The 19,572-nt window shown below is 43.3% G+C and overlaps 1 long non-coding RNA gene across 1 annotated transcript in view; it reads right to left on the bottom strand.

Annotated features, from left to right (window-relative positions):
* Positions 1 to 449: 449 nt before the first annotated feature.
* LOC131479931 (uncharacterized) overlaps positions 450 to 19,572 on the bottom strand; it is a 147,103-nt gene continuing 127,980 nt past the window's right edge. The window contains exon 3 of the long non-coding RNA XR_009245185.1: positions 450 to 621. This is a non-coding gene — a long non-coding RNA (uncharacterized LOC131479931). The remainder of the gene's footprint in view (positions 622 to 19,572) is intronic.

Here is a 19,572-nt window from a genome sequence, read left to right as displayed (position 1 = left end):
TGTGCTAAATAACTTCAATCCCCAGGGAGTGGCAAGAGGCAAAACAGCAGCATACTCATGCTGGAGACACAATGTGAATGCCCAATTTACTGGGAAGTGGGATGGTTTGACCCAGTAAGATCCTACAAAATGGTCCTCCACCATTGTAGGCATTGGTAGTCTTATTCTTTTTTTTTTTCTTCATTGAAAAGGCTAAACTTACTGCTTCAACCCCATAATTTTCACAGTAGATCCAAAAAGTACACATGAAACCCTGAGGTCTCCTTAAACTAAGATTACAGCATGGTCTTAACTTTTCCAGCCCTAGCGAGAATTAGGAAGGGTATAAATCACTCTGTGAGGGTTGTGAGTGAATGTGGCTTTGATACAATTTCCCAAATAAAATGATTCCACCCTGGGCCTTTTTGGAAGACAAGAGATTGCACACAACATCAAAGAAATGAGTCCAAACCAAAGCGTTTTATTTGTCAGAGTAACTAGAATAGTTGTTTAAAACACACACGTTCGCAGGCGCACACACACACACACTGTTTGCAAAAGCAGCTTTTCTGCCTGTGCCTTTTCTTCTCACTTGGCAGTCCTGTTGTGTACACGATCTCAACAGGAATGCAGAAAAACCACCTGAGGGAGAAAATTACTAATCACAAAAAAATTACTAATCACTCTCTTACTAAACAAATCCCACCAGGAGGTTTTTAGTTACACACCGGGATATGGGTTCTTTTTATTTTTTTTCTACTTTTTCTTCCTCTCAGATTAATGATACAAAGGCATACAAAATAAAAAGTAAAATAGAAAAAACAAGGAAGCATGTCACATCTTAATATGCATTAGCAGGGATATTTTTACATGATAACATCTAGGTCTCAGTCCAAAATAAAAGCAAAGTAGACTGAAAGTCTCTAATGCCCACCAACGAGTCTCTTGGAAAGAAAGGAGTTTGGAGAGAATCATGCTTCCCACAGCACTGAATACAGCACCTCTCACCCCCAGCCAGAACCCTATCACTTATGCCAACGTTTTCACATGATATTCAATTCACCAAGCTCATGGAGTGCCTGTCATCTATTATTTCACAAACTAGATTAGCGTGTTATTTATGGCAGGCCCCACCAGTTTATAACATATCTTCGTACTGTTTATCTCATACTTGTTTATCTTTCACTGTTTCTTTAGTCCTCTGTAAATAGCCTCGGCCTGCAGACCTACTTCACCTGGTCAAAAGTTGAGTGTATTCAACTCAATACTCAGATTACAAATGAGAGGAATTAGCAGATGCAGTAGAATTGAGAGTTGCATTTGGATGCCCCTCGGATTCGTTTCCCTTCTTACTGTTATGTTTTTCGGTTCAGTACAAAACACAACTGACTTCCCCTTTTTAAAATCTGCTTTAGCAAGTGAACAGAGTATCAGAGTGCTAACAGAAGGTCCTTCCTCAGTAGTGTTTTCTTCCTGTCACCATCACACATAAATACGTTCCATATAAACATAAACGCAAATTCATCTAAGAGGAGTCTTGTTCAACATATGGATCAGTAACTACTTTTTTCACTTAACAATACATCATGGGCATGTCTCTGTCAGTAGGTATAGGCTACAGCCTCCTTTTAATAGCTACTCAGTGTTTATTCATCTTGGGGTATAGATGAGGGGTCTTTAAAACATTCATAACACATGTAGATTACAAGAATTCTGCATGGAGTACAAACTTTTTGCACAAAAACAAACTTATTTTTAATGTCATTTTTCCAGGAACCTTTTTGAAAGACCCACATATCATAGCTAATTTAGATAATTTCCTCTTTGTGAACCTGTTTTTCATGTTTACTAATGAAGTTTAGATAAGTAAGCTTACAAATGCCTCTTTGAAGAGCTTTCTGAGTTTTTCCTGGAAAGAAATTTCTAAAAGAGGAATCACTTTATCAAAGTATGCAAACACTTTAAATCTCAGAATCTTGCAATTTTGACAGTGCACCTTGCAAAAAAGATGATCCAATAGGCCCACATCCCCAAGAACACTGCACATGACCAACATTTTGGTCTTTGATGATCTGATAATGATCAAATAGTCAAATATGCTTTTCTTTTTCCTTTAGGCACATCTCTTTGCTACTAAAACCAAATATTTTCAGATGACTACTTCATTAAGAGTATAATAAAGTCTATTTTCACAAACATATATATTTGCTTTCATTGGAAAGCCAAATTTACAGATAGGAGGAGAGACAGAGAAAAAGTTCTTCTATCCACTAGTTCACTCCCCAAGTGGCCACAATGGCCAGTGCCGAGTCAATCTGAAGCCAGGAGCCAGGAGCTTCTACCAGTCTCCCACACGGGTGCAGGGTCCCAATGCTTTGGTCCATCCTCTACTGCTTTTCCAGGCCACTAGCAGGGAGCTGGATGGGAAGTAGAGCATCTGGGACACAAACCTGCGCCCATATGGAATCCTGGCGTATGCAAGGCAACAACTTTAGCCATTTGGCTACTGCCGAGTGCATTTTTGTAAGTTAAAATTCTTCATGCATTATTTTATGGAGGGAAATCGCCCCTTGCTTTAATTGAGTCCTATTCATTTTTCAGATCAAAGAATCCTCGTGTATGTCTGCAGAACCAGACGGCCAAGAGAACTCACTGTTGAAATAGTTGGCAAGGATTTTCATGCCACTTTTCAAAATGTTACCAGTTATTTAATTTCTTTGTAAGAAATTTGGAGCAGCAATTTGTGAGGATAAATTTCATTTGTTAAACTCTGAAGCTGAGGATCACTTCAATTTGTGGTAATATTTGTAATCCACACTTTCTGGTCCATCTGTCCTGCTCTCTCAACTTGGATTTCTTATTCTTGCTGAAGCTTGCTGTTTCCTGGTTCTTTTTCCACAGGTTCTTTTTATAATGTTCTATTTTAATCTTTAATTTGTAGCTGATTCAATGCAATCTGTAGACAGACTTATAAAAACATAATGGTGGTCCCTTCATCCCTCCCCCTCCCCCCCACCTTCCTCTAACTCTTCTTTCCTAGCCTTTCTTTTTTTCTAATTTTTGAGATAACATATTTTAAATTTGCATTCTAGTAAAAAGCCTGAATGATTCATCAAACAAGAAGGGTAACAAGTAAAAGCCCAAATGACCCTAGGTTGGTGGGAATACAGACAACTTCTGTAAGCATAACTGAATGGAAAAATGACCATTTCGCCAGCATGCAGTAAAATTATAAGGAAATCACAAATCCTTAAAACTATAGTCATGTAACATTCTTAACTATTGGTTTGACAAAGGTATGAAACCAAGTTTGTCAAAATTATACTCGTAGCAATGCTGCTACACATTGATATTTGTTCCTTTTAGCTTTCTTTTGTTCAACTTTTAGCTCCCACATGAAAGGGAGAACATGCAGTGTTTGTCTTTCTGAGACTGGCTTATTTCATTTGAGTTCACTTTGCTGCACATGGTAAAGTTCATTCTTATGTACACAATATTCCTTGCGTATGTCTCCCAATATCTAGTTATCTGCTGTTGGGCATCTTTACTGAGCTCATAATTTGGCTGTTGTGAGCAGTGTTGGCTATAAACATGGTGGTACAGGTAGCTCTTTGATACATTATACTAAAGTATTTGGGGTAGATACCCACTAGTGAAATTGCTGGATCATCTGGCAAGTCTATTTCTAGTTCTTTTTAATCTCTGTGCTATTTTGCACATGGGATCCACTAATTTACATTCTCACCAACAGTGTTTATGCGTTCCCCTTTGTCCATATCCTTGCTGGCATTTATGACTCTGAGTTTTGGATTTTGGCCAGCCTGACAGGAATGCGGTGTTAAATCATTGTGGTTCTGATTTGCAGTTCCCTGTAGTGATGTTGAATATTTCTTTAACATTTGTTGCCACTTGTATTTGTTCTTCTGAGAACTGTCTATTGTGATTCTTTGCCCATATCTCAACTGGAGAAATTCTTTTGCTCTTCTTGTTGAGTTTTAAAAGTTGCTGTTGTATTTGGGATGTTAATCCTTTGTCGGATAGGTGATTCGTAATTTTTTCTCATGTGCTGAATGTCTCTTCACTCCACTGGTCATTTCCTGTGCTATGCAAAAGCTTCTGAGTTTGACATAGTCCCATTTTACTCTCGTTGCCTGTGGTTTTGGGGATTTCATCCAGGAAGTTGTCCCCTACACCAATATCTTACAGTGTTCCCCATATGTTTTCTTCTTAAAACAGGCATCAGTGATTTGTTGTGGAATTTTCACACTGCAAGAATCCATTTTCATGGAGGTAGCAATGAGGCCCAGGCACAAGCAGTGAAACACTAACTGTTCAGCTGTCACAGGGAAGTCAGCCTGTGGTCTCAGTAGAACCCTGTGAGAATGACCAGAATAGTCCTGGGGTGATGCCAGCCCCCAGCTTAACACACTGACTGAAGAGGTTCTGCCTGGCTCAGCAGTGTTTGAAGCAAACCTGCAGTGGCATTTTCCGGCATTGTGTGAAGCCTGACAATCCCAGTACCACCACTCCTGTTCCTGCCACCATCGATGGTTTTTTATTTGCTTGTTTTGTTGTATTTTTTAGATTTATTTGTATTACTTGAACATCAGAGTCACAGAGAGAGGAAAGGACAGTAAGAGAGCTCTTCCATCTGCTGGTTCACTCCCCAAACAGCCACAATGACCGGAACTGGGCCAGTCCAAAACCAGGAGTCAGAAGCTTCTTCTGGGTCTCCTACATGGCTGCAAAGTGCCAAGGTCTTGGATCATTCTCCGCTGCTTTCCCGGGCCATTAGCAGGGAGCTGGGTCAGAAATGGAGCAGAAGAGACTCAAACTGGCACCCAATATGGGATGCAGACACCACAGGCCAAAAATTCGACTGCCACCATGCCAGACCCTACCACCAATGGTCTTGTGACAACAGCAAGAACCTACTCCTTCCTTTTTGATTGAGGAGTTGGACACTTCCCCTTGTACCTGACCTTTCTGGAATACATCACAGGTCTGAACCATCTGCCATTTCCTCATGAGGATGGAATTTCAGTTTAGTGGGGTTTCTCCACTTGGAATTTTGAGCCTGTCTAATCTTACCACTTCTTGGCACCAGACTTCTTCTTAATGTCCATATTCAGAATTTTTCCACCCACCATATTGCAAGATGTGGAAAAATATATTGTCATTTCTTAAAAAAAAAAGAAAGCATTGAGTGGAGTCCAGTCATGAGGGTAAAGGGCAGAAATAAATCCACCTGACATGGCCTAAAGTCTAATTGCAGTTACATGTACAACAATACACTTAACCCAAGTGGTAAAGCTAGTGGGTTTGTATCCAAAAATTCCAGATCAAGGCCCCTTGTTTTGCATGCTGTAGTAACATCAAAAATGCCCAGCAGAACTGGATGTACCATTGAAAAAAAGTATATGGGGTGTTGAAAAAAAATTATTTAACTACAGTGAAAAAATAGCTGCATCCAGGGGCAGCCCACCCCAACCCACAGCTCTAACAGTGCTTGCAGTTAACCAGAGTCTCTCAATCTTTCATTCTCTATCATGATGTCAATAAAAAGGAACTACCTGAAGAAGACCCTATAGGAGAAGGTGTGCCAATGTGTGTACAAGTGTCACAGTATCCTTGTGATATTTATCTTTCTGACTGTATTTTGACTTTTTTCATAAATCAACACCACCTGCTAACAACCCCATCAGTGTAGCCACCCAATCCCAGTCGCTCTTTCCACAGACACTAGCTTTACTCTCGACACAAACACTCCTAGTGAAGTCCGCCAATCACTACCTGTGTGACCAACACACTCTTCCTCAAGATCAGCTGCTCTGTGACAGGGCACAGGTGTGTCCTAGAGAAATCTTGGCATTCTTGTTTTTCACTTAGGCAGAAAGAAAACAAAAAGGTAGAAGATTAAGTTCTAAACAGATACAGATGAGAGAGAATTCAGGCAAAGCCATGTAAACTATAACCACATTTAGATAATACCACTGAAAACTTCATTGCGATGTGATTGGGATCAACATAGCCTGAAAAATAAACAACCACAGAAGCAAAAATCTGACTTTCCTGTGACAGCACCAATTACTGCTAGTTGTTATGGCAATGAAATTATATGCTAAATATGATTATATTAGTGGAGGGGAGAAGAAGAGAATTGACAGGTATTAAGTGTAATGATTATGTGCCAGATAGTATTTGTATATAAAACATTTGGGTGTTTCTTTTTATCTGCAAGACACAAAAGTACATGACTCTACCCAAGTAAGGAGTCTGATGCCGTTTCTTGGCCCTCACCCATTTATTGTCAGCTCCTGGTGTTTGCAGACTGCAATCTTTGAATGTGAAATATCTCCCTTGCCCTGGCTTTCTCCATAAGTTGTGGCAATAATTTTAAATATACAAGACTTTTAGAAGAAGACAATATATAAATTCAAAAATCATGTGTCCCATTGATGTTAGGTTTAAATCCAAGGAGAAAATAGCTACAGTGTCATACCTGCTGTGTTCAAGCAAGGCAAACTAAAATCTTTAATGATAAGCTTTTTTTTTTTCAGGTAAGGACAAGAAGTTGCTTTATTTATTCATGTTTTTCATTCAATTACTTGCTCATTTGTAAGAGGCTGATCCCCGTGTTGTAATAGCATTGCTGGGGCAGTTAAAATGACACTGAGACTAGTCACACCTGTATCTGAGTGCCTGGTTTCAAATGCTGCTCTGCTGCTAATTCCAGCTTTCTGCTTCTTGCACACACCTTGGGAGGCATCAGGTAATGGTTCAAGCATTAGCATCACTACCACCCTTCAAAAGACTCAAACTGAGCTCCAGGCAACTGCTTTTGGCTTGGAGAGTGAACCAACCAAGGGAGATTTCCCCCCTCCCCTCTCTAATACACAAAATAAATTAATAAAAAGTAAAGGTTCCTTGGACAACTGGGATTCCAGTCCTTAGCTACACAGCATGACTCATTCTGCAGGTCAAGTTCTCTCAAGCAATGGCATGCCAGGACATCATAAATTAGAGAGAAAAAAATCCACAGCAATTAATTTTTCTTATATATACAAGAAGAGAAAATCTTTTAAATAAACATTCTCAGTCAATGTGGGTAATTAATAATGTTTTCGAGAGAGATCCCAATCCAGGCAAATTCATGCTTAGTTTTGTTTCTGGGCTTTTAATTGCTGGGTGTGGAGAATGTGATACCAAGACTCATATATACTTATTTCTGGCAGAAATTTGCTTTTGCTACTGGAATGCTTGCAGGCTGTTTCACACAGGCTAGCAGAGCACGGGTGGCCCTTAGCTTAGACACAGGAAGAGGAGGAGCAAAACAGGCCATCTTCAGGGTGCTGTCATCACACAAATGATGCCTGAACATAGTCCTCCAGAGGCTCTAGAGCTGCTCCTGACTTATGACAAGCTAAAAACCTGAGAAGGGTTGGGTGGGGGATGGGTGCAGATACAGTGCAATCACAGGTGTTGAGATCCACTTGGATCCAAATCCTACCCAATTCAACTACCTGCGGACACTGTGACCTTGGTAAATGACTTAATGTCTCTCAGTTCTTAACTCCTCATCTGTAAAGTAAGCTTCCTAATAGTATGCTCCTGGCAATGTGGTTGCTATAAGAGAATTGGGCAATACCTGGAACCCTCTTGACTCTACATACCCAAGTCAGCACTTGGTAACAGACATTGACATTGATTTACAGTGCCATCCTCTTGGAAAGCACACATGACCTACCCAGGGTGTCCCAACTCATTAGGTAGGACAAAGACTCAGCAAAGCCCACTTGCCAATCACCATCAGTGAATGGCTTCTTTGTCATCTACCAGTACTGCCATCACCACAGCCAAATGATGTAGAGAAGCAAGTCGGCCTTTTATGTGACCAATTCACATCCAGATTTACTCACCTTAACTACATGTCAGCCCTGCCTTACCCTGCCCAGTCACCCTGTAAAGCTTCAGTAGACTTTAGTCAAGAGAGGCCTCCTACATACCGATCTAACAGGATAACAATGCCAAAGTCCAAATCCAAAATTCTGGCCCACAAACCCAAAACTGTTGACATTGGAAGAAAAAACAGTGGCTTTCAATCCAGGAGAAAGGGACATGGAGGCAAATAAGTGGAATCCCAAGCAGCTCTTACCAAGTAACTAAGAATGCATTGCATGACGTTGGAATGGAAAAGGATCCGGACCACCAGCTCTGGGATTCCTGGGAAACTGAGCCAGTGCAAAAGGCAAACAGGGAGACTGGGTTGGGGGAGACAACAGTTTGATCAGAGAAAGGATTTGAATGTTCTATTTGCATCACCTCTGTGATGGGTACCTACAGGAGAGAAACACAGGGTGTGTCCCCAGGGCAGCCCACAACCCTCTGGTGAGTCTCAGTGCCCCACTCAGAGGAGGGACAGGTAAGAGCTCAAGTCTCTCATCCTGACAATGCATCATCTTGGGTGCGATGTGACAACTTTCCCTAATTGGTCAACATTTTTGCAAGTAGGACAACTCTATGGGATTCTACAAGGCAGAGAGAGATGGAACCTCAAGCAGGTAAACTCCAGCATCATATATGAAAGGGACATCCAGCTGACCTCAAAAGCTCAGACAGGTACTAGAGAGATGTCCCAGAAGTTGATGAGGAGACAGTAGAAACAACACAGGACGGAGCTCTGCACTGGAGTCGAGTGGAAGGGAAGGCCTCTGCTGTGGTTCCTTTCAGCTCCAATGTTGATATGGGACATATCAGAGTCACTAGTCTTCACAAGGAACACAGCTTAGGCATCTTCCTCACGCCTATCTCTTGGTCTTTTCTAAATAAGTAATGGGACATAATGTTTTTCTAACCTTCAGAGTAAATAATACTTGGAAGCTTGTTACTAACTCCCTGGAAATATTACTTCTCTCTCTCTTCTCCCTTCCACTTCACCTTTTTTCACCTCACCCTAATACATGGGGAAGACAGGAAGCAAAAAATAACAAGCATATTTTTGAAGACAAATATTAAGATATTCAACAACACACATTTTTACCTTTTGGCATGTCCCTAGTAAACTAAGTAAGATTATTAAAAAATAGTTACAAAAATTTTTTGGCATGTCAAATAAACAGAAGAAACAAAACTAAAAGACAAATGCCTTGGAAAATAATAATGTTTGGAACATATGCAGATAAAGGATAGTGCTTTAATGCATTAACATTTTATATAAATCCACATGGAGATAATCATAGTAACAGGAAAAAGACAAAGGGCATGAATATAAAATATTTCAAATAAGATCTAGAGATATATGGGAAAATATTCACAGTAATCAAAATTACACAAAAATGAACTACTGTGTTTCACCTATAATACTGATTTGTACTTTTTTAATCAAATAGCTAAACAGATAGTATCCCCATTTATTTTCTTGGGGAAAACACAATGAGGTTTATGTGTTTCAAAAGGGAGGAGATTCTGACTCCTTTTATGACCACTCTTTAGACAAAAGTGATTGGCAACAGAGAAGCTCCCTGGGCAGATCCTCTTCTGGCTTTGGCTGCAACTTTAGAAAAGAAGCTGACAGAGTTTTTGCTATAAATTTCTTACAAATATTTCAAAAGCATATATTTTATTTCCTGACATGTAAAATGCATCCTTCTGAGGACAGTGCAGACAGATCGTGGTGAGAGACTCTAGAAAACAGTAGGTAAGATTCACAGGGTGCTATTTTCAGCTGTGTGCAAAATGGAGGTAAATATCATTAACTGCATAGTAAGTGTCTGGGCCCCTTAGCTGGGGGCAGGAAATCTGACCAAGGGTCTCTGAAATACAATTTCAAATGGTTTAAATTGTCATCTGTGTTGTTCACAGTATATTTAGGATATTTTTTGAGGCATTAAAATTCCATTTGCTGTCCATAAAAACTGTAGTTTAGGGAAGTTTCTATGTACCATGCAAAATGGGATCCCTGGGTATCTTAAAATGTCAACATCATGGTCTCTCCTTGACCCTCATCAGTGAGAAAAAGAAAGCAACAGGGAACGGGGTGGAGTGGGAGCAGGAGACTCTGAGCAGGAAAGCAGAGAAAGAAGAGTGGGAGCTCTTCCCCCACCCAGGAGACACAGCCAGCCTAGAATGACTGAGATAACCACCAGGAGGGTAAGCACCAGCAGTGAAAGAAAGAGCAGTGAAGAGGGAAGGTAGGAGGGAGAAAGTAGGAGATGGGAGAGCTGAAAGAAAAAGAAATTGAGAGGCAGCTGCCTGCAATCTGACATCCCATATTAGAGCCCCAGTTCCATGGTGAAATGCTCTGCTTCCAATCCAGCTCCCTGCCTGTGCACCTGAGAGAGCAAGCAGTGTTAGATGACCAAAGCACTCGGGTACCTGCCAGCCATATGGGAGGCAAAGATGGAATCCCAGACCCTATTACAGTCATGTAGGGAGTGAACTGGTGATGAACAATCTCTCTCTCTCTCTCTCTCTCTCTCTCTCTCTCTGCCTTTCAAATAAACAAAATAAATCTTTAAAAAAAAAAGACATCAAAAACACAATTAAGGAAGGCCAGCTGAGAACAGGAACCTTCCCTGGGGAGCTGGTGTTCCCTGGGAGCAACGTTTTATTTTCAGATTATATTGAGTGTGTTTAAGGAGGGATAGCAGTAAAAAATAGTTTTTATTTTCAAATTGGGGGCTAAAACCATTGGAAAATACCTAGAAATTGCACAACAACTGGGAAACCAAGATAAATCTTTTTAAGTTAAGAATGGAGGGCCTGGGGCCCGGTGTGATAGCGTAGTGGTTAAAATCCTCCCCTTGCACGCGCCAGGATTCCATATGGGCACTCGTTCTAATCCCGGCGGTCCCGCTTACCATCCAGCTCCCTGCTTGTGGCCTGGGAATGCAGTTGAGGGCAGCCCAAATCCTTGGGACCCTGTACCCGTGTGGAAAACCTGGAAGAGCTCCTGGCTCCTGGCTTCGGATTGGCTCAGCTCCAGCCATTGCGCTCTCTTGAGGAGTGAACCATTGGACAGAAGATCTTCCTCTCTGTCTCTCCTCCTGTCTGTATATCTGCCCTTCCAATAAAAAATAAATAAATCTTAAAAAGAAAAAAAAAAAAGAAAAAGAAAGAATGGAGGGCCCGGCGGCGTGGCCTAGCAGCTAAAGTCCTCGCCTTGAACGTGCCGGCATCCCATATGGGCACTGGTACTGACCCTGCTTCCCTTCCAGCTCCCTGCTTGTGGCCTGGGAAAGCAGTCAAGGACAGCCTAAAGCCTTGGGACCCTGCACCTGCGTGGGAGACCTGGAAGGAGCTCCTGACTCCTGGCTTCAGAATTGGCTCAGCTCTAACCGTTGGGGCCACTTGGGGGGGGTGAACCATCAGACGGAAGATCTTCCTCTCTGTCTCTCCTCCTCTCTGTATATATATGAATTTGTAATAAAAATAAATAAATCTTTTTTTGAAAGAATGGAAACATTGGCTATTAGATTGCTTTCCATGGCAGAAACTCAATTCATTACTTCTTTTAAAATAATAATAACAAAATCAAAAGTGTGCTCTGATTTTGTCAAAGTTGGTACCAGTATTTGACTTCAAGGCATTTTAAATTTTCTATTTTTCTTCCTGTTACTGATTTTGTTTTATGGCTTTTCATTTAAAGAGATGTATAGTAACTGTGTAATAGAGACTATCATATCCAGATGGGAAGATACATTGCAGTATGCATCTCTACTTCCAAATCAAAGATGGACTTCCAATGAAACTGTTAAATATATCTTGATAATAGGATGCTGGACTTTCTGCCATTGTTCATACATACAATGTCAGGATATACTTACATAGCAGAATGATGGACTTACAACTAACTGTTTAGGAAGGACTATACTACTGTAATGATATGTGAAAAATCAGTGCAGTGGGGAGAGATTTGATTGGGATAAGGGAAATCCCAGAGCCTATGAAACTATATCATAAAATAATTCAAGGTGAGGATTTAGCCGCATGGCTACCATGCCGGGCCCTCTGATGGGTTTTTAACTGTTATTCTGCTCCTTCCCTGATTGGTTAATTCTAAGATCAACCAGAGAGAGCCAGTTTGTGCATCGAAGAGCCAGTCTCCACAGGCTTCCCTGGTAACTCTTCCCTGGAACCCTCCTTCACTGCTACTGCAGCAGGTTCTTCAACTCCAATAAATCTCACTTTGCTCGTCCCTGACCGCATAAAAATTCTTCTTTGACATGAGACAAGAACCACAATCACCCTTACTGTCCCATAACACTAACACTTCTTTCCAAATAAGACAAAGGGGACATCAGGACAAACCTCCCCAAGAAATAAAATCTACACGAGACCTGGGCGGAGGGGAGGAGGGGTGTGCGCAGGCATGAGCACACTGTCAGCTGAGTCTAAGGCTCTGCAGCACAGAGGCACTCGAGCTAGAAAGAAGAGCGTGTTCAGGGAGGAAGGCAGAACATATCCTCTAGGACCTAACAGGGTTGGGCTTGCTGGATGTGGAGTTCCAAGATGATGTGGCAAACTCACCCAAGTACGTTAGAGTCTTTCTAGACCTCTTTGAGAGCCATAGTAAATGTTCTCTATTGGGGACTGCACTGCTCTAAGACTTCTGTAGCACGGCTCTGTATCCCAGGGCTTACCATAGCTTCCATCAAGCGGCACCTACAAACCCTATCGAAACAGGTCAAAATCAACCACCCAGTTCAGTAGCCAACTCTTCCCCAGCACTTGCTGTGCTGCAGGTGTGGTGAGTCGTTGCATCTTCGCCATCATCTCAGGAGACAGAGCTGTTGCTATTCCTATCCCCATTTTACTGATTAGAAAACAGAGAGGTTTAATGGGCTCAAAGTCATAAAACTGCTGAGTGGCACAGGCAACAATATGCCTCCAGGAGCCTGCTCTTCAGGGTTCCCCCACATACTGCATGGCCTGCACTTTGCATTGGTGTGAAACAGGCAAAGTGTGCTATGTGAGTGTGCCTGGCTGGCAGGGGGCCTCACTCAATGTTCTGATACAGCAGACAAAACTGCTTAATATGTCCTTAGCTACATATTTCGGTAATTCATCAGCAGGTGCACCTCCCTCAATGGTGTTTGTATAATGCCTCATCAGGCACTTACCAAGCACTTCCTGGTACAGGTTCACAGAGGTGATTGTCAGAACAACCCCATGGAGCCAGAAAGACAGGCTTATCCTGAGAATCAGACTCTTAGGGTGACTGTGACTCTCAAAGACTATAGCAAAGAAGCCCAGAATCAAACCTCCTGTCTTCTCTCCAGTCTAAGGCTCAGGGAGCTTCCCAGCCACTAGCCTTGGGTTGCAATCCTGGCGTGGTCAATTAGAAGCTACATGCACACAATTTCACCCTGGAGACTCCATTTCATATCTCATATGTCAGGAAAACAATGTCTCCACTACTCAGTGGCTGTGAGGACTCCGTGTGGCCACAGGTCAAAGGCCACTCGGAAAATTCTGTGCCCCCTTTCTCCCATCAATATGTACCCCTGCAGAAAGTGCCCATCACGCGGAATTTTCCAAGTAAATGACAGCTTAAATGTCCTACTATAAAGGATCAAAAGCAGTGGAGTGGCATAAATACTCAACATCTCTTCCCTTGCCACCCTGCCGTCATGGTCACAAATCCTGACTTTCTCTTTGGGGTTTTCTTAAAGGAGGCCACTTAGACAATAGGCTCCAGAAAATGTGCCTGTGGGAGAGTGGAGGGGAGGGATTCCCCACCATGCTTCTAAAGGCAGACAAAGTGGATGTGGCTGGCTCAGATTCAAACTCCTTGGCCAGAAACAGCCAGAGCCAGGAAGAGACTTGCTCCAGGGCCCCTCCCCTGAGGCAGCAGCCGACTCCGGCCTTCCCGAAGCCCAGCCCAGCATGCTGGCCGTTGGATCACACTCTGTTTTTCCCCAGGCCCCAGGGACTCCATTGTCCCCCAAAGCATAAAAGCCTGCACATCGGGGTAAGATGTTCCATCACAGCATTGAAACCCCGAAGGACACGCGTCACGCTCCATCTGCCAGCGAGCTGACAGCCACTGGCTGCTCAGTGTTCTTGCGCCCTGCCGAAGGAACCAGCAGAAAATGCTGGAGACTGGGGGAACTCACTGACGCCTTCCAAAGTGTGGAAGGAAACACACACATACACACACACACACAAACACACACACACACGACATGCTCCTTTGTGTGTGAAGTAAATTCAGAAGCTGGAATGTCTGAGGGAGAAAATGAATCTTTGAATAGAAGCCTGCCGCAGGGAGAAATGGAGGGAAGAGGCAGAGTTTTGACCATAACTACTACGTTTCTTTCCTGGGTGTCTCTTTCTTAAACACTGCCTGTTCAAGTAAGAGGAAGCCTTTCCAGTAAACACACCCGCTCGGCCGTTCCCGGGCCTGCAAATCCAGGGAGAAGGAAACCGGGCCGCTTGCCTCAGTCCTGGGGCCTCGAATTGCTCCAAACGTTGCCTCGTTAGAGAGCCCCCGCCGCCTAAAGGCGACAGGCTGGGCAGGCACAGCGGAAGGCTTTTCAGACGCCATCAGTGAGGGGTGGTGGTGGCTCCGGCTGCCGAGGCCCGGGTGCGCCCTTGGGGGACGGTTAGAGACGCCAGCGTTGGCAGCATACAAGCGCCCCATTATCTCCGAAGGGGTAGTCGGGAACAGATGGCCTGCCCCGGAACCCGCCTCAGCTGCAGCCCAGGTCTCCTGCTGCGAAGGAGGAGGAGGAGAACTCGGCTTTCACAAAGCAGGTTTCCCACCGGCTGCCACACTCCTTCTGCACCGCCCCACACCCGGGTGGCAGCCGCGGGGTAGCTCTGAGCGGTTCAACCAGGAAGTCTTTGTGGAGCCCGGAGCAGAGTTGGGGCTCCTTCTGGGTCTCTCCTGGGAAGCTGTCTCAGTTCTCTCAATAGTTTTACTGTGCTGAATTTTAAGTATTTTTTCTGCTGTCTCTTTCCTCCCCTCAGCTCACTCCTTCCACAGGGCCGGAAATGGCTTGTTTGCGATTGTTCTTTGCACCGCCCGTGGAAACTGGGGAACTAAGGGCAGACTGAAAATCGAAGAGAAAGGAAACCGTACAATACCTCTAACCAAGAAAGCACCCTCAGTGGTTCTTACCCACAGCCCGGGCTATAAGATGCTTTGGAACACTTTGGGCCATTCATATACAAGGAAGTGTCCCTGTGCACAGCTAAGTGAGAGCAGGAGTAGATGAGGCAAGGTGTTGGTGTTGAAGCAGCTCTGATTTTGCTTGTGCGTTCTGCCAACACATGCCATCTACACAGGCTTGAGTAACGCTTGTAATTCTTAACTGTCTCATTAACTGAGCAAGGACAAGAAAAAACGTTACTCAGGGAACATATATAAAGGCAAACAGAAGAGATATGCAACAGGTGACATGCGAGGTGCATGGCCCTGCCAGTCTATTTTGCACACCTGTGCTCTTCTGTCCAAATCAGCAGACACTACTGTGCCCTGCAAGAAACATGGCAAGCACATACTCGCCTCTGGCCTCTGCAGCTGTTGCTCCCAGAGTTCCCTCCAACCACAACTCTGATGTGAAAGCTTCAGAGACTTTCCCACGACCACATTACAGTAGCACCCTGACCCTCCCACCCAGCACTCACTGCCTAGCTTTCTACTGGTCTTTGTTTTTCTTCAGGCCTGGCATCACCTGACGTGCATTTTGTGGGCTGTTGGGAACAGTTCTGATCGCTGCTGCTACCCCCAGCACTTATCAGTTCCTGACACATAGTTTTATCTGTTGCACGAATGAATGAAAATAAAATCTGTATGGTTCCTGCTTTGGTCCATGTGTCTTCAGGTGGCACCCGTCTTTTCAACAGGGAAACTGAGGTCACCTTCTGGGCCTGAAAGATACCTAATGATGGATGTGTTTGATGTAAATGAAGGAAAACCTCCTATATTGGACTAATTATAAGAAGGAACTTATAATTAGCTCATTGTTAAATTAATCAGCAAGCTTTCGCTACCTCATGAGTAAAGTTTAATTTCCTAGATGATTTTGCCACTACTGATAAAGCTCTCTGGGCAATGGGCAATATCTAACTGCCAACAAATGTTAAAGAAAATTATTTCTTTGGTTAAGATCCTGGCAAACGTACTGATGAAGTCTGTCTCTAACTTACTGGCATGACCAGGCCAGATTTCTGACTATGATTATTTTTATTATCTAGTATAGGCTACATACTTTAAATAATAATCTCTAACCAAGAGCATTTTCTGAAATGGTGAAAATACCACGGCTGGGTGATAGTTATTTATCAAATGCATATGAGTATTATGTTTATGGTCTGTATACATCATTGTATATATTAATTTTGTCTCACTTTTTTTTAAGAGTTTTAGATTTTGCGCAGAGCCTGATTGGGGGAACACATATTTGTTTAAGATTTATTTTTTTATTGGAAAGGCAGGGTTTTTTGAAAAGATGTATTATTTTTATTGCAAAGTCAGATATACAGAGAGGAGGAGAGACAGAGAGGAAGATCTTCCGTCTGATGGTTCACCCCCCCAAGTGACTGCAATGGCCAGAGCTGAGCCAAACCAAAGCCAGGAACTTCTTCTGGGTCTCCCATGTGGGTGTAGGGTCCCAAATCTTTGGACCGTCCTCGACTGCTTTCCCAGGCCACAAGCAGAGAGCTGGATGGGAAGCGGGGCTGCCGGGATTAGAACCAGCGCCCATATGGGATGCCGGTGCATTCAAGATGAGGACTTTAGCTGCTAGGCCACCACGCCAGAGCTGGAAAGGCAGTTTTTTAGAGAAAAGTAGACAAAAACATCTTCCATCTGCTGGTTTACTCCCCAAATGGCCACAACAGATGGAACTGAGCTGATTCAAGAAGCTTCTGACAGGTCCTTCGTATGTGTACAGGGACCCAAAGGCTTTGGGTTTCCCAGGCCATGCACAAAGAGCTGAACGGGAAATGGAGCAGTAAGGACCCAAACTGGTGCCCAAGTGGAATGCTGGTACTTTAGGTGGCAGATTAGCCTATTGAGCCACCACACCATTTCCTATCTCACATTTTTAAAAAATGGATCTAAATTTATGATTAAACCATCACATACCAATGAAATTGAGAAAATTCATTCATTTTATGTATGTACATATACATACACATACACAAATGTATATACTTACAAATAACCCTAACAGTTATGGATGGGCATGTAGATCCTAGGAACCAACCTTTGAATCGTGCTTTTATTCTTAGAGGTTTCTAACCATTATCATCATCATCACCATCATCTTTAGTTTAACCACAAATCACATTGAACACATGTTTGCATAAATATCTTAATTGGAATTAAGCCAGGTGAAATCCCTCCTCCTCAAAGGGTGGGGAATAAGGACACCTGCAGGTAATTAGCACAATCATTACCACAAAGGGTGAACGCAGGTAATGAGCTCTGAATGTAAGCAGTCAGCTCTACTCCCGGAGCAACAGTGTGAATCTGGCACTCCAACAATAACTAGCCTTTTAAATGACTCCAGAACAATAACTTCACAATACTTATTTCTGCATCTAAGTTTTTCAGAACGGACATCAGGTATTCTTGTGAGATGCTGAGATTCAATTTTCCCAAGAGGTGAGCTTATATAAAAGTAGAATATACATTTGCAACACCTCTACCTTCATCACACAAAGATATGCTGACTTACTACCAATGGAATTATAGAACTGGGTTTCCATTATATTTTTTATCAACAAGGTTTCTCTAGAAAAGTCAATAGATAAGACTAATAGCCCTTTCCTCATGAGTACTCACTTTGACCATCAACTTCCCTAACCTTGTTTATTTTCTTTACAGCACTTTTTCCCATCCAAAACTGCTTTAGTTGTGGTTATTGATGGGCTTGATCAAAGACAGTCACCTCCATGGCCCTGTGAGCCCTGTGAGGGCAGGACCTGGGTTCTTCTGATTTTGTTGTACCCCAGCACCTAGAAGAGTGGTAGGGCACAGAGTAGACACTGAATTCCCACGATTCAGTCACCCCTTGATGTGCATGTGCCCCAGTGAAAGAGCCAGCCTGGTTCCCTTGTGCTCCCAAAACAACTATGTCTGGAGTCACTCCAAAAAACCTCAGGGAGGAACAAAACAAAAGGGGCTGGGGGAGGGCACTGGGGAGGGAGATGGCCAGAGCGAGGAGCTGAAGGCTAAGTGCCATGGTGAGGCAGGGTGCCTGGTTGGCTGAGGCCTAAGGAATGTGGTGCTTGGCAGTTCTGGAATGGGTGACCCGGGCACTGCATGCAGAAGCACAGTTTAGAGGCCAATGATGTCAGCAGCCATGAGGGTCATGAGATAGGGCTAGAGCAGGGCAGTGACAATGACACAAGCAGCAATGTGAGACACAGTGAACCAATTCATAGGCGTGGTCAAAGGGCCTGTAGATCACCCAGGGAAAACTGGAAGAAGCAGCAGCAACTTACCTATAACACATCTGTGCTTCACAGTCACTGTTATTGCTTGAGCATTTTCTCACAGGCTTTTTTTTCTAGAACTCATTCCACACAGACGTGCCACATCTGGGGGTGCTATGGCTGCTTCCTATGGGTTCATGTGCTGCTCACACACTTGTTCCCCAGACAAGCTCTTCAGCCTCCTGCCTTATGACCATCATCGTCTCGCTCCTTCTGCCTAAGAGCATTCCATCTGGTGGCAAAGGCCAACTCAAACATTGGACTGTTTCCCGCATCCTTCTAAAGGATGAGTCTTCGTTAGGGTAGAGACTGTGTCCTCCAGAAGAGGCAATGACATCCCGTAGAGAGCTTTAAGTTTTGAAGTCAGAATTTATCAGTATGCCATCGAGCAAAATATTATATTATGTATAGGAGCAGTTGTTTATTCATTCAGTTTCCTCTTCACTTTTAACATTAGGACAAAGGGTTGGAATTGTGGCAGAACAAGTAGGACACCAGCACATCCCATATGAACACCAGTTTGCATCCTGGTTGCTCCACTTCTAATCCAGCTCCCTGCCTGGCCTGACAAAACAAGTGGAGAGTGGCCCAAGAATGGCCCAGGGGCTTGGTCCCCTGCATTCATGGAAGAGACCAGAAACAAGCAACTGGCTCTGCGTTGGTGGTTACAGCGTTCTGGGGACAGAACCAAGGAGTGAAAGTCCTCCCCCACTACTTTCTCTCACCCACTCTCTCACTCTCTATGACTGACTTTGAAAGAAATAAATGATTGTTTTAAAAAATAGGGCAAAATGATCAATTGGCGGAATGTCTAAGTTCTTCAAAGGTGGTTCTCATTGATGGTGCATTTGCCATCTTCCAGTAGACTAAATACAGAAGCTGACTCTGGCATCATTATTAAGTGCAATATTTTCTAAGTCGACAGAGCATAAGTGCAAATATGACCTGAGTCAAAGAATGCCCCATTTGAAATGACCAAAACATGGGGACAGCTTCTATGGGCCACAGACCCCCAGGAATTACCCTCTAGTATAGACTCTAAGAGGAGACGTCACACATTCTTTCACTTTTGGGTCCCAATACAGGAGGCATGCTCTTTGATTTTAGCAGACATAGTTCATCCTGCATGTCTGTGAAATATAT

This window comes from Ochotona princeps, chromosome 3 (assembly GCF_030435755.1).
Source record: "Ochotona princeps isolate mOchPri1 chromosome 3, mOchPri1.hap1, whole genome shotgun sequence".
NCBI classification, from domain to species: domain Eukaryota; kingdom Metazoa; phylum Chordata; class Mammalia; order Lagomorpha; family Ochotonidae; genus Ochotona; species Ochotona princeps.
The sequence above is the reverse complement of the archived record's forward strand: the minus strand, read 5'-3'. Positions and strand labels throughout refer to the sequence as shown.